The sequence below is a fragment of the Triticum dicoccoides genome, chromosome 7A (genome assembly GCF_002162155.2).
Source record: "Triticum dicoccoides isolate Atlit2015 ecotype Zavitan chromosome 7A, WEW_v2.0, whole genome shotgun sequence".
Lineage (NCBI taxonomy): Eukaryota > Viridiplantae > Streptophyta > Magnoliopsida > Poales > Poaceae > Triticum > Triticum dicoccoides.
Window position 1 is genome coordinate 43,409,954 of NC_041392.1, and position 6,227 is coordinate 43,416,180.

Genomic DNA, 6,227 nt, shown 5'->3' on the forward strand with positions numbered 1-6,227 from the left:
CATGCAGAGTGCAGGGCTGGCGTTTGGCTTGATCGCCTTTGAGATTACAGCCCCCGAGGTGACGTCCAATCGCTCACCCTCGATTGGCGCAGCTGGCTCCAAATTAAGGGTCAGAGCCGGTGCGTTTGCGGCCTCCAGGGTACTGTTCGGCGACAGAGCTTGATCATGCCCCACGAGGCAGTGCGGCGCGCTTGGCTGTGGCTCGAATCCGTCGAAGATCAAATCTCCGCGGATGTCTGTCATGTAGTTTAAGCTTCCAAACCTGACTTGATGTCCAGGGGCGTAGCTTTCGATCTGCTCCAGGTGGCCAAGTGAATTGGCCCGCAGTGCGAAGCCGCCGAAGACGAAGATCTGTCCGGGGAGAAAAATCTCACCCTGGATCGCATTGTTGTTGATGATCAAAGGAGCCATCGGGCCTAAAGGCGACGACACAGAGGAACTCTCAATGAAAGCACCAATGTCGGTGTCAAAACCGGCGGATCTCGGGTAGGGGGTTCCGAACTGTGCGTCTAGGCCGGATGGTAACAGGAGACAGGGGACACTTTGTTTTACCCAGGTTCGGGCCCTCTCGATGGAGGTAATACCCTACTCCTGCTTGATTAATATTGATGATATGGGTAGTACAAGAGTAGATCTACCACGAGATCAAGGAGGCTAAACCCTAGAAGCTAGCCTATGGTATGATTGTTGTGTATGGAGTTGATCGCCTACGGACTACAACCCTCCGGTTTATATAGACACCGGATAGGGTTAGGGTTACACAGAGTCGGTTACAATGGTAGGAGATCTTGAATATCCGCATCGCCAAGCTTGCCTTCCACGCCAAGGAAAGTCCCATCCGGACACGGGACAAAGTCTTCAATCTTGTATCTTCATAGTCCAGGAGTCCGGCCGAATGTATAGTCCGGCTACCCGAACACCCCCTAATCCAGGACTCCCTCATGACCCATTCCATTAGCTTAGCACCCCGATCGTTTAGTATGTTGCTATTGCTTTCTTCATGACTTATACATGTTCCTATGACTATGAGATTATGCAACTCCCGTTTGCCGGAGGAACACTTTGTGTGCTACCAAACGTCACAACGTAACTGGTTGATTATAAAGGAGCTCTACAGGTGTCTCCAAAGGTACATGTTGGGTTGGCGTATTTCAAGATTAGGATTTGTCACTCCGATTGTCAGAGAGGTATCTCTGGGCCCTCTCGGTAATGCACATCACATAAGCCTTGCAAGCATTGCAACTAATGAGTTAGTTGCGAGATGATGTATTACGAAACGAGTAAAGAGACTTACCGGTAATGAGATTGAACTAGGTATTGAGATACCAACGATCGAATCTCGCGCAAGTAACATACCGATGACAAAGCGAACAATGTATGTTGTTATGCGGTCTGACTGATAAAGATCTTCGTAGAATATGTAGGAGCCAATATGAGCATCCAGGTTCCGCTATTGGTTATTGACCGGAGACGTGTCTCGGTCATGTCTACATTGTTCTCGAACCCGTAGGGTCCGCACACTTAACGTTACGATGACATTTTCTTTATGAGTTTATATATTTTGATGTACCGAAGTTTGTTCGGAGTCCCGGATGTGATCACGGACATGACGAGGAGTCTCGAAATGGTCGAGACATAAAGATTGATATATTGGAAGCCTATGTTTGGACATCAGAAGTGCTCCGGGTGAAATCGGCATTTTACCGGAGTACCGGGAGGTTACCGGGACCCCCCGGTAACCTAATGGGCCTTAATGGGCCTACTGGAAGAAGAGGAGAGGAGGCCTAGGGGCTGTCGCACGCCCCTTCCCCCCAAGTCCGAATTGGACAAGGAGGGGGGGCGGCGCCCCCCCCCCCCTTTCCTTTCTTCCCTCTCCTCCTTCCCCCCAAGTCCTAATCCAACTAGGGAAAGGGGGGAGTCCTACTCCCGGTAGGAGTAGGACTCCTCCGGCGTGCCTCCTCCTAGGGCTGGCTGCACCCCCCTTTGCTCCTTTACATACGGCGGCAGGGGGGCACCTCTAGACACACAAGTTGATCTTCAAGATCGTTCTCTTAGTCGTGTGCGGTGCCCCCCTCCACCATAGTCCTCGATAATATTGTAGTGGTGCTTAGGCGAAGCCCTGTGACAGTAGAACATCAAGATCGTCACCACGCCATCGTGCTGACGGAAGTCTTCCCCGACACTTTGCTGGATCGGAGTCCGGGGATCGTCATCGAGCTGAACGTGTGCTAGAACTCGGAGGTGCCGTAGTTTCGGTGCTTGATCGGTCGGGCCATGAAGACGTACGACTACATCAACCGCGTTGTCATAACGCTTCCGCTGTCGGTCTACGAGGGTACATAGACAACACTCTCCCCTCTCGTTGCTATGCATCACCATGATCTTGCGTGTGCGTAGGAACTTTTGTCAAATTACTACGTTCCCCAACAGTGGCATCCAAGCCTAGGTTTTATGTGTTGATGTTATTTGCATGAGTAGAACACAAGTGAGTTGTGGGCGATATAAGTCATACTGCTTACCAGCATGTCATACTTTGGTTCGGCGGTATTGTTGGATGAAGTGGCCCGGACCGACATTATGCGTACGCTTACGCGGGACTGGTTCTACCGACGTGCTTTGCACACAGGTGGCTAGCGGGTGTCAGTTTCTCCAACTTTAGTTGAACCGGGTGTGGCTACGTCCGGTCCTTGCGAAGGTTAAAATAGCACCAACTTGACAAACTATCGTTGTGGTTTTTGATGCGTAGGTAAGATTCGTTCTTGCTTAAGCCCGTAGCAGCCACGTAAAACTTGCAACAAACAAAGTAGAGGACGTCTAACTTGTTTTTACAGGGCATGTTGTGATGTGATATGGTCAAGACATGATGCTAAATTTTATTGTATGAGATGATCATGTTTTGTAACCGAGTTATCGGCAACTGGTAGGAGCCATATGGTTGCCGCTTTATTGTACGCAATGCAATCGCCCTATAATGCTTTACTTTATCACTAAGCGGTAGCGATAGTCGTAGAAGCATAAGATTGGCGAGACGACAACGATGCTACGATGGAGATCAAGGTGTCGTGCCGATGACGATGGTGATCATGACGGTGCTTCAAAGATGGAGATCGCAAGCACAAGATGATGATGGCCATATCATATCACTTATATTGATTGCATGTGATGTTTATCTTTTATGCATATTATCTTGATTTGATTGACGATAGCATTTTAAGATGATCTCTCACTAATTATCAAGAAGTGTTCTCCCTGAGTATGCACCGTTGCGAAAGTTCTTCGTGCTGAGACACCACGTGATGATCGGGTGTGATAGGCTCTATGTTCAAATACAACGGGTGCAAAACAGTTGCACACGCGGAATACTCAGGTTATACTTGACGAGCCAAGCATATATAGATATGGCCTCGGAACACGGAGACCGAAAGGTCGAGCATGAATCATATAGTAGATATGATCAACATAGTGATGTCCACCAATGAAACTACTCCATCTCACGTGATGATCGGACATGGTTTAGTTGATTTGGATCATGTGATCACTTAGAGCATTAGAGGGATGTCTATCTAAGTGGGTGTTCTTTAGTAATATGATTAATTGAACTTAAATTTATCATGAACTTAGTACCTGATAGTATCTTGCTTGTTTATGTTTGATTGTAGATAGATGGCCCGTGCTATTGTTCCGTTGAATTTTAATGCGTTCCTTGAGAAAGCAAAGTTGAAAGATGATGGTAGCAATTATAGGGACTGGGTCCGTAACTTGAGGATTATCCTCATTGCTGCACAGAAGAATTACATCCTGGAAGCACCGCTGGGTGCCAGGCCTGCTGCTGGAGCAACACCAGATGTTATGAACGTCTGGCAGAGCAAAGCTGATGACTACTCAATAGTTCAGTGTGCCATGCTTTACGGCTTAGAATCGGGACTTCAACGACGTTTTGAACGTCATGGAGCATATGAGATGTTCCAGGAGTTGAAGTTAATATTTCAAGCAAATGCCCGGATTGAGAGACATGAAGTCTCCAATAAGTTCTATAGCTGCAAGATGCAGGAGAACAGTTCTGTCAGTTAGCATATACTCAAAATGTCTGGGTATAATAATCACTTGATTCAATTGGGAGTTAATCTTCCAGATGATTGCGTCATTGACAGAATTCTCCAATCACTTCCACCTAGCTACAAGAGCTTCGTGATGAACTATAATATGCAAGGGATGGTTAAGACAATTCCCGAGCTCTTCGCAATGCTGAAAGCTGCGGAGGTAGAAATCAAGAAGGAGCATCAAGTGTTGATGGTCAACAAGACCACTGGTTTCAAGAAAAAGGGCAAAGGGAAGAAGAAGGGGAACTTCAAAAAGAACAGCAAGCAAGTTGCTGCTCAGGAGAAGAAACCCAAATCTGGACCTAAGCCTGAAACTGAGTGCTTCTACTGCAAGCAGACTGGTCACTGGAAGCGGAAATGCCCCAAGTATTTGGCAGACAAGAAGGATGGCAAGGTGAACAAAGGTATATATGATATACATGTTATTGATGTGTACCTTACTAATGCTCACAGTAGCACCTGGGTATTTGATACTGGTTCTGTTGCTAATATTTGCAACTCGAAACAGGGACTACGGATTAAGCGAAGATTGGCTAAGGACGAGGTGACGATGCGTGTGGGAAATGGTTCCAAAGTCGATGTGATCGCGGTCGGCACGCTACCTCTACATCTACCTTCGGGATTAGTATTAGACCTAAATAATTGTTATTTGGTGCCAGCGTTGAGCATGAACATTATATCTGGATCTTGTTTGATGCGAGACGGTTATTCATTTAAATCAGAGAATAATGGTTGTTCTATTTATATGAGTAATATCTTTTATGGGCATGCACCCTTGAAGAGTGGTCTATTCTTATTAAATCTCGATAGTAGTGACACACATATTCATAATGTTGAAGCCAAAAGATGCAGAGTTGATAATGATAGTGCAACTTATTTGTGGCACTACCGTTTAGGTCATATCGGTATAAAGCGCATGAAGAAACTCCATACTGATGGACTTTTGGAACCACTTGATTATGAATCATTTGGTACTTGCGAACCGTGCCTTATGGGCAAGATGACCAAAACACCGTTCTCCGATACTATGGAGAGAGCAACAGATTTGTTGGAAATCATACATACAGATGTATGTGGTCCGATGAATGTTGAGGCTCGTGGCGGATATCGTTATTTTCTCACCTTCACAGATGACTTAAGCAGATATGGGTATATCTACTTAATGAAACATAAGTCTGAAACATTTGAAAAGTTCAAAGAATTTCAGAGTGAAGTTGAAAATCATCGTAACAAGAAAATAAAATTCCTACGATCTGATCGTGGAGGAGAATATTTGAGTTACGAGTTTGGTGTACATTTGAAACAATGCAGAATAGTTTCGCAACTCATGCCACCCGGAACACCACAGCGTAATGGTGTGTTCGAACGTCGTAATCGTACTTTACTAGATATGGTGCGATCTATGATGTCTCTTACTGATTTACCGCTATCGTTTTGGGGTTATGCTTTAGAGACGGCCGCATTCACGTTAAATAGGGCACCATCAAAATCCGTTGAGACAACGCCTTATGAACTGTGGTTTGGCAAGAAACCAAAGTTGTCGTTTCTGAAAGTTTGGGGCTGCGATGCTTATGTGAAAAAGCTTCAACCTAATAAGCTCGAACCCAAATCAGAGAAATGTGTCTTCATAGGATATCCAAAAGAAACTATTGGATACACCTTCTATCACAGATCCGAAGGCAAGACTTTTGTTGCTAAATTCAGGAACTTTCTAGAGAAGGAGTTTCTCTCGAAAGAAGTGAGTGGGAGGAAAGTAGAACTTGATGAGGTAACTGTAACTGCTCCCTTATTGGAAAGTAGTACATTACAGAAACCGGTTTCTGTGACACCTACACCAATTAGTGAGGAAGCTAATGATGATGATCATGAAACTTCAGAAAAAGTTACTACTGAACCTCGTAGATCAACCAGAGTAAGATCCGCACCAGAGTGGTACGGTAATCCTGTTCTGGAAGTCATGCTACTAGATCATGATGAACCTACGAACTATGAAGAAGCGATGGTGACCCAGATTCCGCAAAATGGCTTGAAGCCATGAAATCTGAGATGGGATCCATGTATGAGAGCAAAGTATGGACTTTGGTTGACTTGCCCAAAGATCGGCAAGCAATTGAGAATAAATGGATC